The sequence below is a fragment of the Eumetopias jubatus genome, unplaced genomic scaffold (assembly GCF_037043125.1).
Source record: "Eumetopias jubatus isolate StellerSeaLion01/CBP00866 unplaced genomic scaffold, mEumJub1_p1.0 scaffold_2, whole genome shotgun sequence".
NCBI lineage: Eukaryota > Metazoa > Chordata > Mammalia > Carnivora > Otariidae > Eumetopias > Eumetopias jubatus.
Genome location: NW_028274808.1, coordinates 121,982,986 through 122,009,410, shown reverse-complemented (window position 1 = coordinate 122,009,410; position 26,425 = coordinate 121,982,986). Strand labels below are relative to the sequence as shown.

At 45.7% G+C, this 26,425-nt stretch overlaps 1 protein-coding gene across 5 annotated transcripts in view; it reads right to left on the bottom strand.

Annotated features, from left to right (window-relative positions):
• TSPAN5 (tetraspanin 5) overlaps positions 1-26,425 on the bottom strand; it is a 169,643-nt gene that overhangs the window by 82,392 nt on the left and 60,826 nt on the right. The gene's annotated exons all lie outside the window — the stretch shown is intronic.

Here is a 26,425-nt window from a genome sequence, read left to right as displayed (position 1 = left end):
CATATATGGATTTCCTAAATTCACCTAATCCCCTTGGAATGGAGCTGTTGAACAATGATTAGATACTGTTGTTAAGGTGACAACATTCATCTACATCTAACCCCACTGCTCTGTGCTAGATTCAGACTGCTTTAGAGTAGGAAAGTTACACACTTCTTACAGGAGCTGAAGTTGCCTGCTCTTTTGCAGCCCCTACCGTAAGTAGCTGAGGAGCCCAGGGGCTGCTTGAAAGTCACACGGGCAACATCTCTGCTGAGTAAACCACAGGCGCCAATGGTCAGCCTGACTGCTTGTGTTCCCTCCTTTTCCACTGGCCCAGAGCACACACCTCACCTGCGCGTCCAGCTCAGACATAAACAGGTGCCGTAGTTACGTGGTCCAATCACAAAAACAACACTTCTGGGAGCCAGGTCGTGCCAGAGGCTCTCCAGGCATGAACCCGGGAAGTCGTACAATACAAACTTGGATAAAAGAGCCAAGTGGGCAAGTTAGAAGCTGAAGGACAACACAAGGGAAAGTCCTCTGGATGTAGTGAGAAGAGAAATAGGCAGAGAGCATCTCGGACACGTTTAGATGGGAAATGAGAGGAGAGGTAGGGCCACAAACTGTCCGCTAGGTCTGTTTTAGGGAAATGGTGGAAAAAGTCTCCCTTACCCTAGCTCCCGAGATTATAAATGCTCCCAATCCGGGCTAATAATTCTAAACTCTTTCGAGGGTCAGGAGGAGCAAGCGACACTGAACAGAAACTGAAGCAGAACAAGAGTTATGTGTGTGCTGATTGTGCTGAAAACAAAGCGAAGCCCAGCATTTTTCTGGAAGGGGCTGGAAATCAGTTTTTGAACTGGCATGTAAAACCTTGAGGGGGAGAAGCATCAGCCTAAACAAGTCTCATGGGGGGGGGGGGGCGGGAAATCTATTAATGAAACGACCTCTGCATCAGAAAAAGATGGCAATAGCGATGTATGCTGACAACCTCGAGAATAATGCCAAAGGCCAGAGCCAAAACATGTGATTCCAATGTCAAGGCTAGCGCCCAGCTGGAGCAGCCGTGGGAAAGAAAGATACCATACAGAGGAGAAGCCGAGGGCCAACACCGAGTGAAGTGGGTGACAAATTGGTGCTAAGGCACCACAAGCAGCAGGCTTGTTTTCTCCCGCCCGCGGATGTAAGCTGTAAGAGGCTTTCACCCTGTCTGCCTGGATGCCGGGGAGGCGGGCAGGCAGCAGAGATGCAGCCGAGCTTTACGCTGAGGCGGCAGGAGGCGGTCACAGCCAGCACGGCGGGGAAAACGTGACCCCAGCAGAGATGCTGGCCTCTGGGACAGGTGGGTGCGTGGCCCCAGGCAGAGGCAGAGGACGCAGGACAGGAGATTCAAAATCCAACACAGCACATCCCCCAGGCCAACAAATGTGCTCTGGCCCAGAGAGGAGGAATGAAACACTGTGGCCTATTGTCGCAGAAACATCTGTGCTGCAGCCGACGCGGCCAAGTGCACGGAGGCCGGCACGATGTCATCAAGAGGGTGCAGGCTCCTGAGCACCGCAGAGACAAAGCTGCCCCTGGGGGCTTGCTGGCCAATGCTTGCAAAGGGGCACTCAATAAATGACTGTAGGGCTGGCTTCACCCTCCTCCTCCTCCTCCTGCCCCCAGACGAAAATCCATCAACCAGAACTGACCGAATTTCTCACAACCTGTTGGGCCAGGCAGGGCTCACTCTCTCTGCCCTCAAGGGGCTTATTGTCATCCAAGCTGAATGGTTTTTTTCTAGACTGTTTGTAGCCTTTCAGAGTGGATAGTCAAAAATCAATTAAATGGGTCAAAATCAGCACTTTTTAAAATTTACTTATCTATTTGAGAGAGACAGCAGAGAGCACAAGGGGGGAGAAGGGGGGAACAGAGGGGCAAAGGGAGAGGGAGAAGCAGACTCCCCCACGGAGCAGGGAGCCCAATGTGGGACTCGATCTCAGGACCCTGAGATCATGACCTGAGCCGAAGGCAGACACTCAACCGAGCCACCCAGACACCCCAAATCAGCATTGTTTTTAACACACACACACACACGAGAATAGGAGAGAAAGTTCTTGTGGAACTTCTGAATCAAATATGTATGTTTACTACTATCAAGTTATGATGTTAACATGTATTCCTTACTGTGGGTCAAAGTAAAAATAAGTCTGGAAGTTGCTGATCTATTGAGGAAAACAGGAACACCCTGCCATCTACAAAGAACTTTCACACACGCTATTTTGTGGAATCATCCAGAAACACCATGAGGCAACAGTCATCATTATGCCCATTTTTTCAGTGACTCAGAGAGGTTAACTGACTTGTTCAAAGCCACACAGCACAACCTGAATATAACCTCAGATGGCTCTGACTCCGGCACATCCTCAAGTACCACAGGAGTTCAGGGACACTGATGAGCAGGGAGGGCTACAGGGGAAAAGGAGAGGAAAGGAGAGGGGGTACAACCTGAAAGGGGCCTGGAAAGGTAGGCAGCTCTTGGCTGGGATGAAAGGGCAGAGATGCAGAAATGAGCTAGGCTATTCTGGGGGTGAGTGGAAAATCCAGCATGATGTAGCAGAGGGCACTGGAAGCTGAGAGCCAATTAAAGTTGGACAGACCCTGGCAGCCCTTAGCAGGCTGGAGACTTTGGGCACAAACACTAACCTCTTGGAATTTTACTTTCCTCACCTGTAAGATGGGAGTAATAACAGTATCTACCTCAAAGCAGACCAAGTGACATAACGCATGCAAAGTGCTTATGCCCCACATAGGATAGCTTAAAAAAAGTCCCCTCACCCATGCACAATCCTGCACCAATAAATAAATGAAAACACACCATCTTATTTGGCCCTGACAACAATCCTTGAGACAGACCAGACAAATCTTTAGGGCTCAGAAAACTCCGGCAGAGACCAAAGAGGACTTAACACTGGCGCTTCAGCTCTGGGCGGCTTACTCAACAGGAAGAGGGTAGAAAGGAAGGCCGGATAGCTCAGGAGGGCTGAAAGAGGACCTCGAAGACGAGGCAGAGAAATTTCGACTTCCATCAGTAAGAGTCAGGGAGCATAAAAGGTTTCTGAAGAAAAGAGCTATGGGGTGGGGAGGCAGGGGGTAACTAACAGTAGGGCTCTGAAATTGGGAAAATCATACTGTGCTCAGCACTAAATTTTTACAGTCAAGAGGTGCAAAGACATCCCAGAGAAACAGCTCTAAGACTTACAAAATTGAAAGTGTTGAATCTAGGAGCAAGGATGTCCGTCAGATGGGGCCTGGTGAGATCGGAGAGAAAAGTGGAGATTTTAAGAAAGCCACGGCAGCCTGGCCGCTGAGAGCAGCAGAGAGAAGGGAAGGCAACATCCCAGGGTCTCTGGGCAAAGTCAGCCCAGCTGCAGGGCAAGAGGCAGGCAGCCTATGTCGGTTCCGTTTGGGTGTTCCCACTGGCAAGCGTCCTGACTGAGAAATGGACGTCCTGGACTTAACCTGATGCCCTTTGACACGTCACTTCTCTTTGTTTTTAGTCCAGACAGGCCAACTGAGCCTCTGATAATGATTTGGCTCCCCAGGCCGGCCTGGCTACAGGAAGAGAATGTGTGCCGATTGCTCCCACTCTACAATCCCCGGCCATGAAATGGCAAGAGAAACAGTTCCATTCTCAGGTTAAGTCAGGAAGCTGGGAATCTGGCTTTCTATATCCACTTCCTGAACCCGGCCGATGCAAGGGAGAGATGAACTCGCTGTGCTCCTTGAATCTGCTGCTGAGCCTACACAGCTGAGGGTCCTCAAAGAACCAAGGACATCCCCTGGAATCCGCTGCTCTGTAAAAGCTCCTGGGAACACCCCCTTTGCCATCTGCAGGGGGGGGGGGCTGGGAAAGCAAGGGGGGATCATGTCAGCAAAGTTTGCTCAAAAGCCACAGGGAACTGAAAAAGATAAACGAGAGACAAGAGGCAAGAGGACTGCGGAAGGTGAGGGGGGGGGTAAGAAAAGGAAATGACAAGAGAAACACAAAGAGGCAACAAAGATGCAAAGAGAACTCTTGAGATTTTCAATTTCGGGGACTCCCCATCTCTACAACACAGGGAGGAGGTTTGTGAACCTGAATTCGGCTTGAGATGTTCATCTGAGATGACACATAGTAACCACAGGCAAGCCAATGACTGACTGGGACAGGAAGGTATTTATTATACTGCCGGGCACCTTTTTCTCTTCACAGAAGTTGACTGAGTATTGACAATACGCCATATAGGACTCTACCAGTCACTGGGGGCCCTGTTCAGAGAGCTTAGTCTAGTGGTGTTGATGGGCAGGTTAATTTGCTATTTCGGTAAATAGAGGTGGTACAATGAGGGTATGCACAGAGGACAACAGGGACATCTAAAATAATGAACACCATGGGGGAGAGAACCAAATTTTTTCAGCCAAAAGAGCTAACTCATTTTTAAGGAGAAGAAGCAATGTTATTTTTTCATCTCATTGATTTTTAAATCAAATATCAACTGATATCTAACTTTCATTCTTTTTTTTTTTTTAAAGATTTATTTATTTACTCGTCAGAGAGAGAGCGAGCGCGCGCACACAGGTAGGGGGAGCAGCAGAGGGAGAAGGAGAAGCAGGCTTCCTGCCGAGCAAGGAGCCCAATGAGGGACTCCATCCCAGGACCCTGAGATCATGACCTGAGCTGAAGGCAGACGCTTCACCAACTGAGCCACCCCCACCCTGGTGCCCCACTTTCTTTCATTCTCTACATGGTGAAAATAGCAAGAGGACTAGAAAATGTGCTCTTTGCTGAGAGATTGAGGCAACATGTGTAGAAAACTCCCAATAATAAAATAAAGACAGATGCCAGATCTATGACAGCCCAAGAAAAGGCAAACATCTAACTATTCAGGCCAAAAACCAAACCCTTACGTAACGCACTGCCTGCCTACGTAAAGACCACACACTCATCTAGTTTCATCATCTGGTACAGAATTCCCAAACTGTAACTCATATTAATTTAATTTTCCACTCACTGAAAATTTAAGAGATCACAAAATCTCAGAGCTGATAAGGCAAAATTAGAAAGCAAGACAATTCCAGGATACTGTTATCTTGCAACCCAAAAGACTCTTCCAGAAGAGTAATAATCTCAAGTGCATAAGCCAAAGAAAATATTTTAGGGCCACTTAAAATTGGGAAATCTCGGAAAGACAAAGGATCTTCCTCAATTACCACGACGGGGTCACCGGAGGTACACAGGAAAAGACAGAGCTAAGAGCATGAATGATCCACATAAAAGAAATGCAGAGATAGCAAAAGCAGAGACAGTCTTGGTTAGAGTTCATACCTCCTGCCTACATTTTTTCTCCCTCAACCCCACCCTCCACCCTCACCTGAGTATAATGTACTAGCTGTGTTTGCAGAAGACCTGGTAGACTGCTCTTATGCAGATGTTTTTGGTTGTTCCACTAGCCAACACGGAGGAACATTATAGGAAGCTGCCCTAAAAATTCTTATTTACTGTAAGGACTTCACAGGTTCCCTGACTTCTCTAAGCAGTAGTATGTATTTCGTAGCATGAGGCTGACTGTGTTTCACTTTTTGCACCGGCTGATAGGAGGTTCAGAAAACATTTGCAGCTCACTCTCAGAAGTTCGACTGCCTACCAGTGTAAAATCATTACTTTTATCCCTTATTTTCCCTTCACACATTCTCCTTGTTAAAAGTAAACAAAGACAAAAAAGTAAAATGTTAATAGCAAATATTTATTGTTCATTAGATATTCCAATGCCAGAGCCTAGCTACATATCCTCTACCTTACATTATGACTCCTTAAACCATGTATTGTTTTAATATATATTAAATTGTATATATTCAAATATATTAAATCTTGGTTTTGGAAAAATTAAAAATTATTAGGATATGAAGAGATGGGCAGACGGATGAGTAAATTGATAGATGGGTGCAGTATCTCATTTCTGTGGTGGCTTTTCAACCTTATCATGGAGAAGGGGCACAGACAATGGCAAATGGCTGGAGATCCACTAGGTGGGACTTGGTTACCCTGGGGCTGCCGTCTAGAGACTCCTACATGAAAGCAATTTTAGCTATGGTCTGTGATAAAGCAGCACAACAAAAACTAATATTCCCCTGTCGTAGACAGGTTACAGTTCACTGGAGTAGCTTGTTTGTACCCCTAATTTGCCTGTGTATAAGCACATATAAATCCCGAATGCAAATTTCAGCCCTTTACAGGGTCAGAAGGAAAAAACACGCAGATGAAGAAACACCAGACAGTATCTGAACCAGCTGAGAGCCAGGGTAGCTTAGCAGAGGGAGGGACACAGGGAGAGGAATACAGCCAGGGAAGGAGAGACACAGCCAGGGAGGGGGGACACAGCCAGGGAGGGAGGGACACTGTCAGAGAAGAAGGGACATTGTCAGGGATGGAGGGACACAGAGGGAGAGGGTCTTGAGGAAGGATCGACATGACACCGACTCTCCCCCTTGTTCACCCTGGACCAGGTCAATGCACTTTCACCTTCCCCCGCATTTCCTCCTCTCTACCCCCTCTAAGTCCACAACCGTCCTCCCACAGAACAAAGTGAAACTAGCTAGTATGTAGGAAGTAAGCGGGTGACGGCCGTCAGTACCTGCGAAGGCCCAAGAATCAGGCCTCCCGGGGCCTACGAACATCCCCGACGGACGGAACCCCAGGTAGTAGGAGTTCCTGCAGCTCACTCGGAGCCCACCTGTCTGTCCACTTTCCTCACCCCAACGATTTCTAGCAGGCTGCATTACCTGGCTTTCAAACCAGAGACTTATGATAAAGCAACAAATTAGAAGTGAGGGAAGGGGCTGGCCCCGGACTACAGTGACAAAAGGGACAGCTGAGGACACATCATATCCTGAAGGGCATGTGAAGAAATGGGCCCACCCAGAAGTCTGTGGCCACTGACAGAGGGGAGGCAGCGGGCGGGCAGATGTGGTGACAGGTGGGCCCAGGGCTGCCAGGGGGACAGTGTGTGCGAGGGGCCGGCAAGCTCCCAGGAGCACCAAGAATGGTCACAGACAAGAAGGCTTCCCACAGAGCGGGTCAGCTATTTTTTTCAAATGTATAACGTTAGTGTAATTAAAACATTAACAAAAGTACTATTACACTTCCAAAACTTGTATAATAAAATTCCATTCTATCAGATAAGCAAAAATACATGCACTCTAATGGTGGGTGTCATTCTACATTTGCCCAAACCCACAGAATAGACAATACCGAGAGTGAACCCTAAGATAAACTGAAGACTTCGGGCATTATAACATGTCCATGTAGGTTCATCCCTGCCATTCTGGGGAGTAACGCTGATAATGGGGGAGGTCATGTGTGTGTGAGAGCAGGGGATGCACGTGAAATCTCCGTACCATCCTCTCAATTTTACCGTAAACCTAAAACTGCTCTAAAAAATAAAATAAAATCTTTAAAAATAATAAGAAATAAAAATTAAAATACATCTATCGTGGGAGGTTTGGGAAATTCAACAGTGAAAAGGGGGGGGTGGTCCTTGTACTTAAAAAGGTTAGGAACTACCAATATATCAGACAGGCCTTGAAGTCAGACATCTGGATTTAAATCATAACTGCTTCTCTCAAGTTGAGCATCTGTAAAATGGGCATGAAACCCTCTACCGCAGAGCAGTTTGTGAAGAAAAGAGCCCAGGGCAGTGACTGTTTCCCTTGGTTGAATTAGTTTGTTCATACATTTAATAAACCAGTACCAGTAAGCATCACTAGGCACTGTGGACACAATGATGAACCTCCAACATTTCCACTGTTAAGGATGGCATAGTCCAGTGGGGGACACAGAGAAGAAAGACACCACCACGACAGTGGGCCAAACACTAGAACTGGGAGCCCAGGGGCGATACACGAGATGGATAGCTGACCAGAATACAAACAAGGCCTAGGTTGCGGCACAGTTATGAAAATTAAAGGAGTTTTAACTCCTCAATTACTTCCCTCAGCAAGTATCTAGATACTGCCACATGCCCGCACTGTTCCAGGGGCTGAGGTCACAGCAGAGGACAAACAAAGCCCCTGCCTTCGTGAAGCTTACATTTAGGGGAAGGAGACGTGATATCATAAGCAAATAGTTGAGTAAAAATTATGTCCACGTGGGGAAGGAAACTTCTTCTCAAGTCAGGGAAAAGCAGCAGGGAGGCGGTCTTCATGAGCTGGGCTGGGCAAAACGGAGTCCTGGGCTGTCCACAAACAGGTGCTCCAGGAGAACTGGAGAGCACGTGGGAAAGCTCGGAGGTAGAAACTGCCTGGCCCGGTCATCTCTCTCTCTGGGATCGAGCCCCACATCGGGCTCCCTGCTCAGCAGAGAGCCTGCTTCTCCCTCTGCCTGCCGTTCCCTCAGCTTACATTCCCGACGTTCTGTTTCCAGAGGGCAAGGAGGACTTCAGAAAGCGGTCCATTCAAAGCAATTAAAAGAAAAATGGTGATGTTTCACAGGGGAAACCCTCAGCCCTCCAGAAAGGCGGCCGCCCCCAAATCATGCCACCCTCACATAAGCCACAGCTTTGGGGCCTCTTTGAGCCTCTTGCCTCCCTTTTTGCCTGTAGCCACTAAAGTGAATATGGAGATGAAAAGTTTTAGCACCTTTTCCTCATTCACCTGGAACATGTTTACCTTATGTGACAATAAACAGTCCAGATTGTCTAACTCCTGAGAGAGAGCCATGTCACAATCACAGTGATTTGTTCAAAGAATCTTGCCCACTGCATAATTAGCCCATAGGTCACCATCTGTCTCTAAGTCCTCATAAAACTAACCATATGCTGTTTTCATCAAGGACTGCACTGAAGTAACATGCACTCCACCCCAAGAAAAATGCTACAAACCCATTTTTCCTACGGTGGAGGGGCTGGCGGGGTGTTCGGAACACATACTTCTTTCTCCATCACCACATTTTTAATTTTTTTTCTCCACGACCATCGTTTATTATAAAAGTGAACCCTGATCCTCATGATGGGCTGATGGGTAGGATTTCTGGTAGCAAGCACGGGCACCAAGACATCCAAACTTTTGGGGATTTGCAGCGATGGGGATCAGCTACCAGCAGGGTCTGGTCATCCTGGATAAGGATGTCTTTGCTCTGCTTGGAAGCCTCATCCACGTATTTCTGGTCATAGGGCACCAGGGCTTTCGAGACAGACTGCATACATCTGGGCCACATGACCACCACCCTTCATGTGGACTCAGATGTCCACCCTGGCAAATCGCTCCTTGTCCAGAGCAGAGCAGGTTCCAGTAGCTTGTGAGGCAGCGTGCGTGGCTCATCATCCTGAGGGGCAGCCTGTTCACCTTGATGAGGCCATTGCCCAGTGTGTGGCCACCTTCTTGCATCCAAAGACCTGCATGGACTACAGAAGGGCCATGGACCCCATGGCTGCAAATGTAGACGAGAGTTCCTTACTGCACAGAGCCACAACCAGAAAAGCACAATTTTTTTTAATTTAAAAAATTTTTATTTGGTTCTGTTCATGCTTTGTGCATGGCTACAGCAACTCTAATCATTTCTAGAAATGTCTGAAGGGGTTCTTCCAAGAGACATTGGGTAAACAAGCTGAGAGACCCAGTATTTTAGTTCTTTTCTATGGTTTGACCTAGTGATACAAACACACACACACAAGCAAATATATCTTCTGAACAATTCTTCCTATCTATTGTCTATGGCATTTTGTAATTCCAAGTCATCAAATACCAACTTTTCAATCAGAGTAACTCTGCTTTAAAGTAGATAAATGAATCAGGTTTTGAAACCATACAAAAACAGTCATCTGGGGCACCTGGGTGGCACAGTCATCCAAGCGCCCGACTCTTGATTTCCACTCAGGTCATGATCTCACAGTCGTGAGATCAAGCCCCGAGTTGGACTCTGCACTGAGCATGGAGTCGGTTTCAGACTCTCTCCCTCTGCCTCTGTTCCTCCCCCAGCTCACTCGCGCACTCAAATAAAATCTTAAAAAAAAAAAAAGTCATCTAATACTATTTTGATTTGAAAGCAAGAATCCTCAAACTGTTGAGTTCTGGTTCCTCTCCTCCTATCACCCACCAATGACTAAACAATCGGAATAAGCAGCAACACGAAATGTTCTAGATTTTAGTCTGGTTTATTTTTTAAGCAAAATCTGAATAAAAATTATCTAAAAAAGTGCGCCTTCATGTAGTTTAAAATTACATGGCAAGGAACACTAAAGCATTTAGACAACTCAAGAACATTGGAATCTCATGGTGGAAGTGGGTCATTAACACTGCTAAGAAGCAGAGAAACCAGCTCTTCATCAACTCGCTTCCCTTAGGGCATTATAAAATTAATCTGACCCATGGTTTACAGAGTCAAGAATAAACTATATTTACAAAGCTGGCCACGATTTCATCATTTAGAAAAAAGGCCAAGAATTTCCTACAAGGCTATCGACTCCATGTGGCCTGGGAAAGTACTCGTTGAACTAAACTGGTACAAAGAGAAATTCTAACTTTCTAGATCCCTTGACTCATTAATCCTTAAGTTAACCCTTGTCACCAAAATCATTAAGCTCGCAAACGTTTAAAGGTTTAACACTTAGCGGAACTCGAGTTGCATGTAATTTTTGTAAACTTACCAACTATTAATGATTGGCAGGGTTCCTCCCTCGTGGACCAGAAATTCTGTTAAAGAGTATTTTTCTGTTCTCCATCAAGAGCATTTAGTTTACATACATGCATATAACAGAAGACTAATCCTCATGGGATTTTAAAGTTATTCCTCAGAGATCTCAAGCATTCTCCCAGAGACTTAAGGGATTTTAGGACTCGGTCTTCCTCAACTTACAATGAGGTTACATCCCAATAAACGCACCGTTAAGTTGAAAATATCCTGAGTTGAAAATGCATTTAATACACCTAACCTAACCAAACATCCTAGCTTAGCATAGCATGCCTTAGACAGGCCCAGAATGCTTACATTAGCCTACAGGTTGGCAAAATCATCTAATAGAAAGCCTGGTCTATAATAAAGTGTTGACGATCTCGTGCAATTTAATGAATACTGTACTGAAAGTGAAAAACGGAGTGGTTATAAGTATATGGGTTGTTTAGTCTTGGGATCACGTGGCTGCCTGGGAGATAGGCTGCGGCCACTGCCCAGCATCACGAGAGAATATCTATAGTACCGCCCATCACTAACCTGGTAAACGGTCCAAATTCAAAATCTGAAGTATGGGTTCAGCTGAATATGCATTGCTTTTGTACCGCTGTAAAGTCGAAAAATCGTTAAGTTGAATGATCCTCAATCAAGGGACCATCTGTATTAGCAGTCTCAAAGGGACACGGTAGTGGTTAACAAGCTGTGCTGGTTCATCATGTGCGGGACTAAGATCTCTCCCCCTCCTTCCATGGCAATGGCCTAGTGAGTCACCAGGAAAAGAAACAGTAGTGTGATCAAAGGACACAGAGACAGATGCAGCTTCCCATCCCGGCTCTACTGGTACCTTACTTTCAGTCTTGGTTTCATCTTTTCTAAAATGAGAAAGCCACCTCCAAGCCAGGGTAACTAAGAATATTATGTGAAAGCATGAAGGGTGCTTCACAGGGAGCCGGACCCACCATGGACACACAATACATGAGAACCGTACTGAACAGGTCAGAAAGGGTTCTGCCCAACCAAGCCTACTTTTTGTAATCCAGCGAAAACAGTCTTTGCCCACTCTCCGCTTTATTTAAATCCATCTAAGTAAGAAAGAGTACGATGAAGACTAAGAGTTAGCTGGCTGAAGCCGGTGGGAGCCGGGGTGTACAGAGGAGCCAAGAGGTGCAAACACAGCGGACACTGGGACACTGAGAGCCAAGTGGCAATAGACAAATCCACTCTCCAAAGCCACAGGGATGCAGAGCTTACAAGTCCCCTTTTCAGAGAATATCTAGTGACACAGAGGAAAGCTCACTATGGAGTGGTAAATTGGAAAAAAAAAAATGAAGCACAAATAGAAGTATATTGTATATATACAAGTATTTGGGGAAAAATGTAAAATTACTTTAGATTTATAAATTAGCATGGACAAGCACTACATACACACCTCTCTCTCAAGCTCATATTTATATACAGGTTCTCTGAATTTGAGGGGATGATTTGAACACAGAGTTTATCTATAATGGGGGGGGTGTTTTTAAAGAAGAGCCATACTGTCAGTCTTTTTCCCAATGAGACAACAGAAATGCTCATCTTTCCCCTCTAAGCTCTTCAACATACGTATTACCTGAACAGTCTGCAAGCTCCCAGTGACCACTGTTCCCCAGCTCCTTGTACTTACTCTCTCCTCTATTCACCAGGTATCTGTGATTACTTGGTGACTACCAGCCAGAGCACTGGGGTTGACCCATGGGTTCCTTTTCTTCAGAATGAAAAGGAGGGTCAGGAAATAATATCCAAGCTCTTTTACATATCTCAATTAACAGGAGAAAAAAGAAACTCCTTATGGTTTCAAGTTTTTTCTAAACAATCAGTACCTCACACAATATTCTATGAACTTTTTCCTCTTTCATTAGAAGCTACAGTACAATACCCTGAATACCGTATACAAAGCCATGCCCATTCAACTTCCTTAAAAGAAAAAAAAGTTATTTCCTTTCTCTGAAGGCCTAGAGTATTCTCTCACCTTCTGGATTTCACATGATTTATAAGAAGATAAACAGTATTTTTTTTCCCCTCCCTCAGTTTATGTGCACACATCTGCTTTTCTATCTTAATAAAACTTCATATTTAACTCAAAAATCACTCCATAATGCCACATTCTTAAAGTTATACTGCCAAGTCCACAACATCCATATATTTTGCCTTTAAAAAAAAAAAAAGGAGAGGCCCCTGGGTGGCTCAGTCAGTCAAGTGTCTGCCTTTGGCTCAAGTCATGGTCCCAGAGTCCTGGGATCAAGTCCCACAACAGGCTCCCTGCGGGAGCCTCCTTCTCCCTCTGCCTGCCGTTCCCTCTGCTTCTGTGTCTTCTCTGACAAATAAAATCTTAAAAATAAATAAAAATTTTTAAAAATGTAAAAAGAAAAAAACAATTGCACATCCACCAAATTAGAGTATCTAAACATGTTGATTATCTGATTATCTAGACATTTTGGTTCAAAAGAGGTCATGACTAATAAAGATTTTTCCTAGCATGAACTTAGCTATTGCTTTTTCTTAAGTCCTCTATCCTGATATTCATGGAGATTAAAAACTGGTTTTATATTCTGCTTTAAAACAAAAACCAAAATCTGGGGCGCTAGGTGGCTCAGTCATTAAGCATCTGCCTTGGGCTAAGGTCATGATCCCAGGGTCCTGGGACCGAGCCCCGCATCAGGCTCCCTGCTCCGCGGGAAGCCTGCTTCTCCCTCACCCTCTGCCTGCCTTCCAGCCTACTTGTGCGCTCTCTATCAAATAAATAAAATCTTTATTAAAAAAATAAAATAAAAACCAAATTCTAAAACTAAATTATAAAACAATTCATCTTCTCTTATTTCTATGAACAGAAAAGCAGCAGCATCACCCCTGCTGATCAGCCACAATGCTAACGCATCGTATTGAAGGGCTGCAAAATACAGTACCTGGCGCTTCTCATCCAGAATCACTGATGTACTGAATTTAAAAGGTTTACTGCCCTTAAAATTTTCCAACAGGCGAGCCAACCAGAATCTTAATTTTCCACTCTGAAGCTCCAAGTGTCTCATCATCTGGCTTCTCCTACCCAAGTGTCTCTGCTGGTGTAAAATACACACCTTTCCCTCATCATATTGCTCCAAAATTGATTTGCAAACGCATCAAGTGATCATGACCTATCATCATGCAAGTGATGCGATTTGCCAGCATCTTTAACCCAGGTTATTATGGTACTTGGGTCCATTTCTTTCAGACTGGTACTGTAGCCACTCACAGCAGTTCGCATCTGACAAGAGTGTCAGGAGGACAGACAGCTGAAGTGGAGAAGCATCAAGGAAAACTGGACCGCCCAGGAGAAAGAAAAGCGGCAAGATCACCTAGCCTTCAGAGCCCAGCTGTTCCGACTCCAAGCCAACTCTATTATTTACCGGCTGTGTCAACGCTGAGGGACTTCACCTCTTTGTGAATCAGTTCCCGCAGCTAGAAATGGAGATACTCACGGGGCTAATTCTTAGGGGGTCTGTTATGACAAAAAGATAATCAAAGGAAGTAACTAGATGAAGTCCTCAGTTCAATGCCCGGCACATGGTAAACAGCAAATATTAGCAATTTTCAGAGACCTGTTTACCAATTCAGGAACTAAGAATGCCCTGAGAGATTCAAGATCATTAATTATATCTTTTGGAGGAGCTGTCCACATCAGATCAGAAGATTCAACACACATCCTGTTTTTTGGCACTTATCAATTCTGGAGAGCTAATTAGAAAACGAAATTTATTTTAGGAAAGAAATGCAAACAGCTACGCAGAGTTAATCAATTATGCAAAGTTGTGTGGTCTGGAGGCAGTCCCAAGTCTCACTGACCCTCCCCACCCCATCCCCCCGCATGAACTTGAAACATGAGCTGAAAACCCCATCACCTTGATCCCCAAAGAGCCAACCCACCTGTGAAAAAAGTTCACTCACCATCCCCCTAAAAGCTTACCCTTAAAGAGAAAATAATCCCAGAATTAAATTCGGTTTATCTACTCAAGAGATGAATTTCCCTCGCGGCCTTTTCCCAAACAATAACCCCTAGATTTTTCCTCTCTTTCCACCAGTTATTTATTAGCATTTATAATACGCCAAACCCTACGCTGGGCTTGGGGGATAGGATGCAAACAAAACAGTCACAGTCCCTTCCCTTTCTGAAAGCTGAGAATAGTCTGCCCTTTATTTCGAAAAAATCACGCCCACTGGATTGGAGACTTTTGAAATTCACTGCAGAGGAATGTGAAGTTCTGTAAAACAGACAGGACTGTTGAGCCCTAGGATGAAACGAGCATTGAGAAAGAGGTCCTCCTGGCACACTGCATCTGAAAGGCTAAACAAAACTGTGCATCTGCCCGTACCTGAACATTCTTCCAGTTCTTGCCTCTGTCCCATTAGACTAGGGAAGAAACAGCAAATTACTCTGGTCCCGCTCTCTCGGGGGGATGGGGCCGCCGCCTTCCTCCCTGGTCCAGCACAGCTCTCTGCTGCTTCTCCAGTCCTCCTCTGGCCATCCTGGGAGTCTCTTCCTCTACCCTGAGCAGGGCACTCCCCTCAAGGCACACCTCCCCACACCACACCAGTGGAAATCTTCTAGAGAGAATAAGGACGGTCTACCTTTCACCTGCATACACCCCAAAACACTGACCATTGTCCTGTGTTCTCTAGTACATAAGAACTATCCCTGATGGGATTACAAATGCCAAAGACATAGGGAGATGTGCTGGGTGGAGGAGTTGGGTGGTGGGCAGCTTTCCTCCACACAAAGCTGCTCAAGCAGAGTAGCCACCGTCCCTAGGTCCTCAGAGAGGGCAAGGTCAGCTGCCACAAAACTTCCGTGTGCCCAGTGAGCCCCAGCCAGCCCTGCTCCCTCCACACTCCCAGCTTCGTCCTGGCATTCTCCAGCATCCTCACGCATGTTCCTCTTCCTGTATCAGAACCACCATAACCTCGGTGGAAAAAAAAAAAAGTTCTCAACCTCCACAAACCTATGCACCCCACCCCCCGCCAGGTGCAGCATTTCACACGTGAGCCAGGAGCCAGGTGAATCTCTGGAGCCCTAAACCAGTGAATCATCTTAGAAAGAGTTAAAAGCACAACCCGTGCAACTATGCAGAAAGGATTCGTGGTTCTGTTTTAAGAGAGCGAGCGAGCCCGCAAGAGCGCAAGCGGAGTCAATGAATGTTTAACCAAAGGCCAGAGCTCCATTTTCTGTTAAATTTGATTATTTTTCAATACTTCTTTGAAATAACATTGTGATTCGTTTTCCCAGTAAAACTGTAAGATAACAATAAAGACAGGAAAACCGCATTACGAGAATGTGCTCCAACATTAAGGCTGCCACGTACAGCTATCACTCTCCATCACCCATGTTGCTTTTCAAGACTTTCTCTAATCCCAGCCACCTCATGCAGCATCAAAGAGGGCATTTAGGCTTATCTGTGGAAAGCAAAAGCTCCCAGGTTATGTTTACTCAAGTCAGATCTCCATAAACAATTGAAGGACAGACAAGAAAACTAAAAAAAAAAAAAAAAAAAAAAATTATGTCATTGTAATTATGGGAAATTTTATGTGACAGTATATGTGAAATTTTTCACACACTTGTATTTATATGTCACATTAGGTTTTTTAAAAAAATCTTTTTGGTCCAAAAGGATGTTTAAATCATCCTACAAAAGAATTTATATGCATATATGATGACTGCCTAAGATATCTGCTCTGTGACATTTTCATATTACACAACAGCATTTTTTTTCCATTAGTGATTCTCTCCAGGTTTCATCTAGGGGGAAAAAAAGAAAAAAAACTTTACCTATTTGCCTAGAGAAAATAGAAATAGTAGGTGAAACGGAACTGTTCCTCCAAGAAAAATAAGCTCTTGCCCATCGCAATTGCAAACATACGCGTTTAGATGAAGTTTTTACACACAGAGGTCTGAGAAACTATTGTAGGTGATGACCTCCCATTATGATCAGCTAGTGCAGATGGGGGCTGATGGAGGCAGCCGCAGAGACCAGCCTACTGACCCCAGTCCGTGGAAACATCTCCTGACCCAGACTGCTAGTTCTAGTGAGGCCGGGCTGACCTCTTTTACCCTGAGGCAAACTGGAAAGATTTTGAGGGTATAATTACCCCAGGCTCAGACTTCCAGGTGGGCTAGGAGCCCCCTCTGATCTTGCTTCTTCACCTTTCCTGCACAGAGCAGCGGGCAGCATGGCCATGCCACCTGGAGAAGGCTGCCCAGAGAAAAGTCAAGGACAGACACCAGGTCACCAAGTGAGGACCATGAAAGCCAGCGTGAATCATGAATAACACTGGGGCACAAATAATTAAAAGAAAACAAAAAATCAAGTCCAATTCGCTTGTGGAGTTAGTTGATTTTAAAGCCAAACCACAGAATTTTTAATAACACGAAAGCCTATTTTTCCATTAAAAATGAGAAGCCTGCCACTTAAGAAGATTTACAACTCCAGCCATGTGCGGACAGGTGTAGAAAGACCTTCCTCTCTGCTGCCCTGGCAGGAGCCACGGAGAAGCATGTAACCTCGTTCCTGGAGGTTTTTTCCAACTGTAATTTCTGTGGAAAACAACAGACTCCGGCTCGATCTCCACTCCCTCCTCTCTACTGCCTCTTCTCAAATCCCTCCTATGTGGGTCAGAGTTAATGACTTCAATCTGGAAGCACAGGCTGATCATTAGAAACCCCAGAACCAATAAAAAGGGGCAAGAAAAATTAACTGGAATAATTTGTTGGCCCTGAGAGGCCCACCATGCTCTCCCATAAACACAAGTACTCATTTTGAGGAACTCCTCCTGATTTGGCTTCTCATTGTCTAAGATTTGCGTAGAACAAATGAGGACCAAAAAGATATTTTAATAACAAAACAACAAAAACGTGTAATTAGAGATGGGAAAACCTTTCTGAGGACACAGCAAAGCCCAACTGAGCGCTGGTGGCTTGGCTGGAATGTCATTCCTCCTCCCAAACTGCTTCCAGAGAAGGAGGGGGTCCGCCTCAGAGCTCCGCCCTTTCCAATCCGTTTTACCTGGATAACGCCACCGACATCACTAGCAGACATGGACATGGGTGAGCAGAGTCAGGAAAGCTCAACATCACCCTCAGGGAGGACTTCCCGCGCTCAGCACTTTCTACACTCCTGTCCTGTACGCAACTCCTTTTCTCGCCTTGTGCCTTTATCTCAATCTTTGCTGCTAATCCCTCTGTAGGGTACCAATTACTCTGTCCCAATTACATTACTCCACAAACAAGGACAGCACGATACAATAAAGTCCAAAATGGATTAACTTTGTATTTATTGTATTAACATCTTAATATATTGTAATTACATCATTAGCACACACTTTGTAGCGCATTAAAAAGGAAAAGGTTATTCTTTCCCTTTGCCTTCAGCTCCAACCAACTTTCTTTTCCAAAAGAGCACTAGAAATATTTCCAAGGAACCTATGCAGCCAGTACTCTTGCCTATAAATGTGATTTCTAAGAGACCCACAGCATGAAACCAAATGACACTATTCTTCACAAGACCAAATAGACATTAAGGTCACTTAGGGCCCAGTAGGGAGAGACTCAGAGGCTGACCAGGAGGAGGTCTGGCCCTGAGAGATTACCACTAGTAATCTGGTTCAGATTGGGATGCTGTCTAGGACCAAATTCATGCAAACCTGCAAGGAAAAAAAGTTGATGCGCACCACATATGCAGTAACAAAGAAAATGCAGTGGAAAAGCATGCAGAAGAGATTTGCCTTCAGTTTTGATAGTAAGTGCAGGATGGCATTCATCACACGTTGACTTGCCACACACAGATGTGACCAGAAGCCTCGTCAAGAAACCCAGAGCAATCTCTACAGTAAGCTTAAAAATCACAAGTCTTGGGGCAAACAATTCTGCAGAACAATTTCTTTAGGACTTCCCGAAGCTCCTTGTAAAATAAAGTCCAAAATATATCCCCACGAGCTTATTTTCCATATCACTAAAATTCAAAGATGAATTCACACTATATTCTTTATCAGTGCCTCCGGGCACTAATCTCACTACAGCTGAACCTTGAACACAGGTTTGAACTGCACAGGTCCACTTAGAGGCAGATATATTTTTTTTCCTAATAAATACAGTCCCAGGACTGTAAATGCATTTTCTCTTCCTTGTGATTTTAACATTTTTCTCTAGCTAACTTTATTATAAGAACACAGTATATAACACATACGCATGTGTTACAAAATACGTGTTAATCGGCTGTTTATGTTATCAGTAAGGCTTCTTGGCTATTACATGTTGGGGGAGTCAACAGCTATACATGAATTTTCAACTGCATGGGGGCCGGTGCCCCTAATTCCCACGTTGTTCAAGGGCCAAATGTATATTGTAATTAACGTGGGGGTCCCCCTTGTTAAACTGCAAGCTCCCTGAAGGCAGGGATAACATTGGTTTGATCTATTTCAAAGCACTAGTGACTGGAATGAAGACAAGGATGCATGGTAGCATGGTACCCACAAGAGATGGAAAATAACCACCATTGATTGTGAATTCCCTGCGTTAAGACAAAAACAAAACACAGCCCTTGGTATCTACAAAGAGGAGCAGCATATCTACTTACATCTAGAACACAGAATGTCGTATTCAACCAGAAGTCACCCACCCTCTACCTCCCCCATCCCCCTAAACCTAACCCAAATCCAACTTGTCAACTGAAATAATACGGGCAAAGTGGGTTGGAAGTCAAGGCTAGGTATGCGACTCCTTTCATTTCTACTTCATTTTACCAGTTTAGTCCTAGGATTTCCACTTTTATTTTCTTTTAAAGATTTTTTATTTATTTATTTGACAGAGAGAGACACAGCGAGAGAGGGAACACAAGCAGCGGGAGTAGGAGAGGGAGAAGCAGGCTTCCCGCGGAGCAGGGAGCCCAATGCGGGGCTCGATCCCAGGACCCTGAGATCATGACCTGAGCCGAAGGCAGACGCTTAACGACTGAGCCACCCAGGCACCCGTCCACTTTTATTCTTGACACACCAGTATAATCTTCCTTCATTTTGTCTCCACGGAGATGGCAGTGAACGGTTAAAAAGGAGGAAGAAAATCAGTCCCACGGTCCTGACAACTTTCCAGCTTGAGAGAGCCCTGTGTGGACTTAAGCGCCCGCACATAACCACGTGACCTTGTCCACGCTGCTGGTCCTCTTGTCACCAGCGCTCTCATCGGTGATAAGGAAATATGTAAGCAGCCCGCCCTCGTGCGTTAAGAGGAGTAAGTGGGAGAATACATGTAAGGCGCTTCACAGGGAGCCTGGGTCGTGGCAGGTATTTTGTAAATTGCACCTGCTACAATTCATGGCTTCACTGCTCCCTATTCCCAACCAACTTCCACTGAACAGTCAGTAGGTCTTTGTGGTATTTACGCGCGCGCGCGCGCACACACACACACACACACACACACACACACACACACACGCACTTTGGAACTCGCCATAGTCGGCCCCGGCTCCCTCTCTAACCCCAGGCCCACCCTCCAGTCTCAAAATACCCCCCGAGCCAAAGGCCACGGGACCCACTCTACCCTGTGGCACCCAAACTTGTTTTGAGAAAAACGAGTGGTGAGACCTTACAGAGACCTCCTAAATTATTCTTACTAATAAGGACACTTGAATTACTGCCATCTTGTGAAAAAGTTATTCAGTCCTTAACATTAAATATAAGCAGTCAAAACGCTCATTTCTTTTTATTTAAAATTTTCCAGTTACTGAACAACCATATACGCCTAAGTATTACTGAGGCTGGAGATTGTGTATAATACTCAGCTCTGCTTCCCAAGCACCATCGTACTGCAAAAGCACCTAATACAAGCTCAACAACCGTTGAACAGATGACTAAATGAACAAATAACCCACAGGTGAGAAAACATATTTACTCACAAGTGAGAAGCGCACACACACAGGTACTTGCAAAGACAGAATGGGTTCCCACTTTTACCTGCAGGCTTTCCAGGTCAAAGGCATGACCAGAATCCTGTACCATACTGAAAAAACTGGCTCCTAATAAAAGTCTCTTTTCAAAAAGTCTGTGACTGCCCCATGCTATCTTGTCCTTGTCCCAAGTTTTCAAGAGGAAAAACCTAGAGGACATTGGCCTCCTCATGCCATAGGACTATCACCACTGCAAAGCATGATAAATTGGACTTTAGAAAAGATGGAGGTACGAAGAGAGTCGTGTCAAGGCACATCTTTGACAATTTATTCCCAGAGCAGCCAAGGTTCCAGACTCAATCTGCTTCCTTCTATTTTTTTTTTTAAATATTTTATTTATTTGAGATGGGGGGGGAGCACCAAGGGAGGAGCAGACTCCCTGCTGAGCAGGGAGCCCGATGTGGGACTCGATCCCAGGACCCTGGGGTCATGACCTGAGCTGAAGGCCGATGCTTAACCAACTGAGCCACCAGTAGAAGGCCTGGTTTCCTTCTATTATCAACAAATACCAACAAAAAGAAATCTAAAATTTGAGGTCACGGTGCCTCCTCCTCCTCCAATTTCCCAAATGCACTGACTAGTGGCCGGCTTCAAGAGCACAACATTCTCACAGTTCCTTCACCTGACCTTTCCTCAGAGGTCAGAGCAAATGTGATTTCTTTAGGTCAGGACTGATGTTGAAAGAGCGCTAGCCTTGGAGTCAAGAAATCGGATTTTTAGTCCAGACTGTACCTCAAACCAGATGTGTGCCTCGGGTGATTTAGTTTACTTCTCTGGACAACAATCTCAAATGTGAGATGAGGCACTGTAGAAAATCGTGAAGGTTTCTTGCTGCTCCACGACACGCAGACTACATATGCAGCTTAGAAGATGAGCCAATTTTGCTCTCCGACCGCTGACTAAATCCTATTTTTAAATTCTGTTTCTCAGTCTCCTGAAAATGTTGGCCTGACAAAATAAGACACCACGAAACAATCTGGAAGAACCAGTGCTATTAAACAAAGCAGTGAGCGTCGAGACTCCCTAACGGCACGTCTGGAATCCACTGTCCATCGGTAGCTGACCCCTCCTATGCCAGTACAGCCAAATGTACCAAGAAAGTTGTTTTAAAGGCAGTCTCAAGTTAGAAGAGGCTGTACTGCTATTTTCTTTTTAAATTGAGGTAAAACTGCTTCCAATTCATTTTAAAGTACTATTCCGGAACTATTACCAGAAGAGTAAATCTCTCGTATTTTTCCTCCTTCCTCTCTCTTGTCTACTAACCACTCAAGACCTTGGAAAAACCCCACATTTCCCCATTAACTGCCTTCTCGGATCTGCAGCAGGCCTCCTGCAATTTCTGTGCCAGCGCATCGTTGCCAAGGTAACAAAGTAAGGGGAGGGAAGGGACGCACAGATAGGTCTAACACATCTAATATGCAGATGAACTAGGTCACTCGGTAGTATTTCACTAATAGGCAAGAAGATAAATGAAAGCCTTCTATTCTTTCTTCTCCATTTTATATTATGAGGAATTTATTGGGGGCTTTTACAACAGACCTAACGATCTTCCTCTGGCAATGTGGTTTCCAAAACACAAAAGTCCAAAGAGAGTTGGTTGCAGTTAATCAAGCGAAAAGCAGCTTCTGTTGAGAAACTCTCAATGGAGAAAGGAAAGGGGGTCCTGGAGCACTGAATCGAATTCTAGACACTTGTTTTCGGACTTCCCTGACAGAGAACCAACAATGGCACAGCACATGCCCGGTTGCCAACTCCTCACACAAGCGGTTAGCATCCCCATGCGGATCTTCCCACCAAGCCAGCGGCACGCACAAGAAGCTCACAGTTCCCCAGTTGGAGGAGTGACTTTGGCTTCCAAACGGGAATGGGGAGCCAAGGAGGTGGTGCTGTCTTGCCCCTGGACAAAAGCGGGGAATTGAATGCGCTGGCAGTTGGGAGGCAGAGGGGGCCAAAAGCCAAGGGTGAGGGGCTGAGGGAGGGCGGCTTTCTCCTCCAATGGCCCACATGTGGGGCCGCCACCACAAACGCCAAGGGCTGCTTCCCAGCCACCAGTCAGGAAAAGTGAAGAAAGCCTCTGAGGGTGGGGGATGGGGATGGGGATGAGTCCATCCCGAAGACCAAAGACCGCAGGAACAAAAACAAAGAGATGCTCCGGAGGGTCACCGGCAGAGAGGAAGAAACATTTGTGTGTCTCGGCAATCCAATTAGAGAGCCTGGCTTGGCAGAGGCCGGGTGAGGCTCCCCAGAGCTCCAGAACCCTGGAGCACCGGGACACCAGGATCTCTATAGTGTTCTCAGTTGCAAACAAAGACCCATTGTGTTTTCCCAGGCAGCCACGCCGCCAATTTGTCTCACACCTTCCAAAGAGGGCTAATTATGAGCCTCTTCCTCGGCTTTCTGCCTTTTGCTCAGCTTGATGAAGAACAAACATCTATCTCGCTACTCTAAAGGAGGTGAGTAGGGGTGCGGGAGATGCAAGCAGGTCACAAACAAACTCTTCCCTTGGCGGGGCAAGGCATCCTGGCCACCTCCACAAAGACCAGGGCACTTGAACCCAGGTCCACAAAGCCCAACATTTCCAAGTTTCCTAATAATAACTGGCCCCTCTGAAGGCATTCCCTACCCTTCCCACCCGGTCTTTTGGAGTTCTTAAATGAGACCCACGACCAGCCGTCCTCCCGCCAAGGCCAGGCCGAGTGCTGTCTGTTTTGCAGACTGGATGGTCTGTGTCCACTTTTGAGGGTCCTTCCATTTTCCCATGTTGTAAAAGTGGTTGTGTCTCCGAAAGTTAAAAAGGGATTAATTTTATCATGGTCTGCAGGATGACAAAATAAAATAAAAGAGGCATTAGGCCTCCAAGACTTTTAAATGAGCCAACTGTGCCAATGTCACATGAACATGGTGACCAGTGAGAGAGGCTGCAGAGGATCACAGAAATCTGTTTTTACCACATGTCTCACTAAGTAAAGAAAGGGCAGTACTGGGTGTTAACGTCATTTTTTTTTTTTTAAGTTAACAGCTCTTTTCTGTTCCTGAGTCCCATCACACTTCTGAAAAAAGGGATTTTAAAACTACCGTTGCCTATTTTCTAAAGAATCTCTTCTCTTCTCCCCTAGGTCCTTCCGCTTATCTTCACAGTTTGTAAAAACTTCCTACTATTCCCATTATCCCCAAAGCTTGAAAATAAAGGGCAAAGATACAAGGACGAAGACGACAGAACAGAAAAAGAAAGTTCAGTTAGGATAATCAGAGAGAGAATACGGATCTGTCCTCACAGAGCCCCACGAAAGGGAAATTTAAGCTTTCCAATCATGTGTGTGCTCCCAGAAGACTGCAAATGTTGTTTCTCTAATGTGAACACTGAAATAAGGTCACCAAGTTTACATTTAATAATCTCTTATAGGGGCACCTGGGTGGCTCAGTCGTTAAGCATCTGCCTTCGGCTCAGGTCATGGTCTCAGGGTCCTGGGATGGAGTCCCGCATCCGGCTCCCTGCTCGGCGGGAAACCTGCTTCTCCCTCTCCCTCTGCTCTCGCTCTCTCTCTCTCTCTCAAATAAATAAATCATTAAAAATAAAACATATTTGTAGAGTGTTTTGTTTAAGGTGTCTTCATTGACAACGTGTCATTATAAATGCTACATCTATTTTTTTGATAAAAACCCTAGAAGGTTGGCTGGAAAACAAGCTACTAATGCATTCTACAGATGAGACAAGTGAGGCCCAGAACACGTACAGACCTAGAAAATGATCCGGCTGAAGGGTGGCGGCTCCGGGATTAGACTCCATTACCCGCCCCCACCCCCACCCCGCCAACAGCTCAGGCCGGGCTGGCTCTGCAACACCTCCCTCCCCAATGCTCTCCACAGGGGAAGAACTTCCACCCCAGGCTGGTCCATGCTGGAAACGAATGAGACCTACATCATCTTTAATACCAGACAACTGTAGGCCACCATGCTGTGAATTCCTGCACAGCAAACACTGGTCAGCAAATTGAGGCGGCATATTTTTGTCTTCTTACTATTTCTTAAAGGCTAACTAATCCCCCCAAACGAAGACCAACCCTGGCCTGGAAGTAACACGGAAACGCCTTCGATATGGGTGTTTAACAGCCGGATCACTGGCCTAACTTGGAGAAGAAGCCGGAAATATGCCCAGGGCTTTCAGGGAAAGCATCTGATGAAGGCTCTACCAGACAAAGGAGAGAGCGAGCGAGAGAGGGCAATTACCGGGGAATTTAATTCGCTATAAACACGGATTTGGAGTAACTGACAAGAGGGTGAGGGGCGCCTTTCTTCCCTCCTTAGCAGGATTTCTTTACCTCAGCTGGATAATTGCTTCCGTTCCTCAACTGCCTAGACTCACAACTGGGTACTAGCATGCCATCCACATACAGACTACCGGAGTCAGGCTCAGAACGGAAACACCGATGATGTAATTAAGTTTTTACAAATACTTTACCGGGCCACAAAAATGTTCATTACCTCGTTTTAAGCACGTTTTCTCTGACCAACATGTAAAATGTGGAAGCAAAATATCTGGTGTTGCGGTGTCACTGAGAAGCTTATCGAGGAAATGTTGCCACAGAAGGTGGTTGCTTCTCCCTCCACCCTTCTTTTTCCTTTAAGAATCTGCCGAGTTATTTCAATAGCACCTCGAGCTCCATTTACACAGTCACACCGCTCCCCTGCACTGCCATCCCAGGTAACGAGCCTCGGACAGCAGCTGGGTTCTCGGCAGCCCAGCCCTGTATGCAGTTCAGTCTCGCACCATGCCACAGACCACTGTGGACCAGGAGAGCAAGGTGCACCGCCTCTCTTTCAAAAGGAGCCATGCACGTGGTCCCAGACTCCTCTAGCCTCAGTCTCATCAGGGAAGCTTTCTGTAAAATGTACACGGTGCTGCTGGACAGAGTCGTATGTAGTATGGACCAGAGCCAGGAAGCTGCCCAGCAAAGCAAACGAACTCATATGTTTACTACATGCCAAATACGTGCCAGGCACAGTGCCAGATGCTGCCACTTCTTTCCTCTCCTCCAACTTTCCATAAACACTGTGGGCATCCCCGCTTTACAGATGAGGAAACAGAGGCCCAGGAGATGAGTTTACTTCCCCGAGGTCACAGTGCTGGCGGGTGTCACAACTTGAACACGAGTCAAACTCCAAGTCTAGTGTCACTTCTACTCCTTACCTAAACCAGGCCCCTCAAGGGTAAAGTGGTTCCTGTAGCCAGGTTACCAGCACGGGGGAAGAGGAGGGACCTTGACGGCGGCTTTGAATAGGAGAGGAACTCGAAGTCACAAAGTCTGGCAACCCAGGTGAACTTGGTCTTGGACCCCAACATCCCATCTAAGATGAAGAGACCAGCCCCCTTGGAAAGTGAACAACCACTTCAACTCAGGTTTGACATGCCAAATATACAAGATACTGATTTCTTCAGACACTTAATTCCCTTTAATTTGGGTTTCATCAAATTTAGTTTACCTTGACAAGATAATAGCTATGAAATTTTCAGATCTTAAACTAGGAGTTCTTCAAATAGCTGACTCTCCAAGTAAACACCCATCAACGCAGGAACCTGGGAAGGCAAGAAGGAACACACATTTTGGTAACTTGGTAAACCTGAAATATCTGTGTCGGCCTCAAGGGGAAAATCAGCTTCCCTGGTTTTTCACTTCACGACAGCCCATTAGAAATCAGCAGCTTCGCTCTGCTAGGCTCTTCTCATTTGTTAGGTGTTTTCTCTTTATTTCGG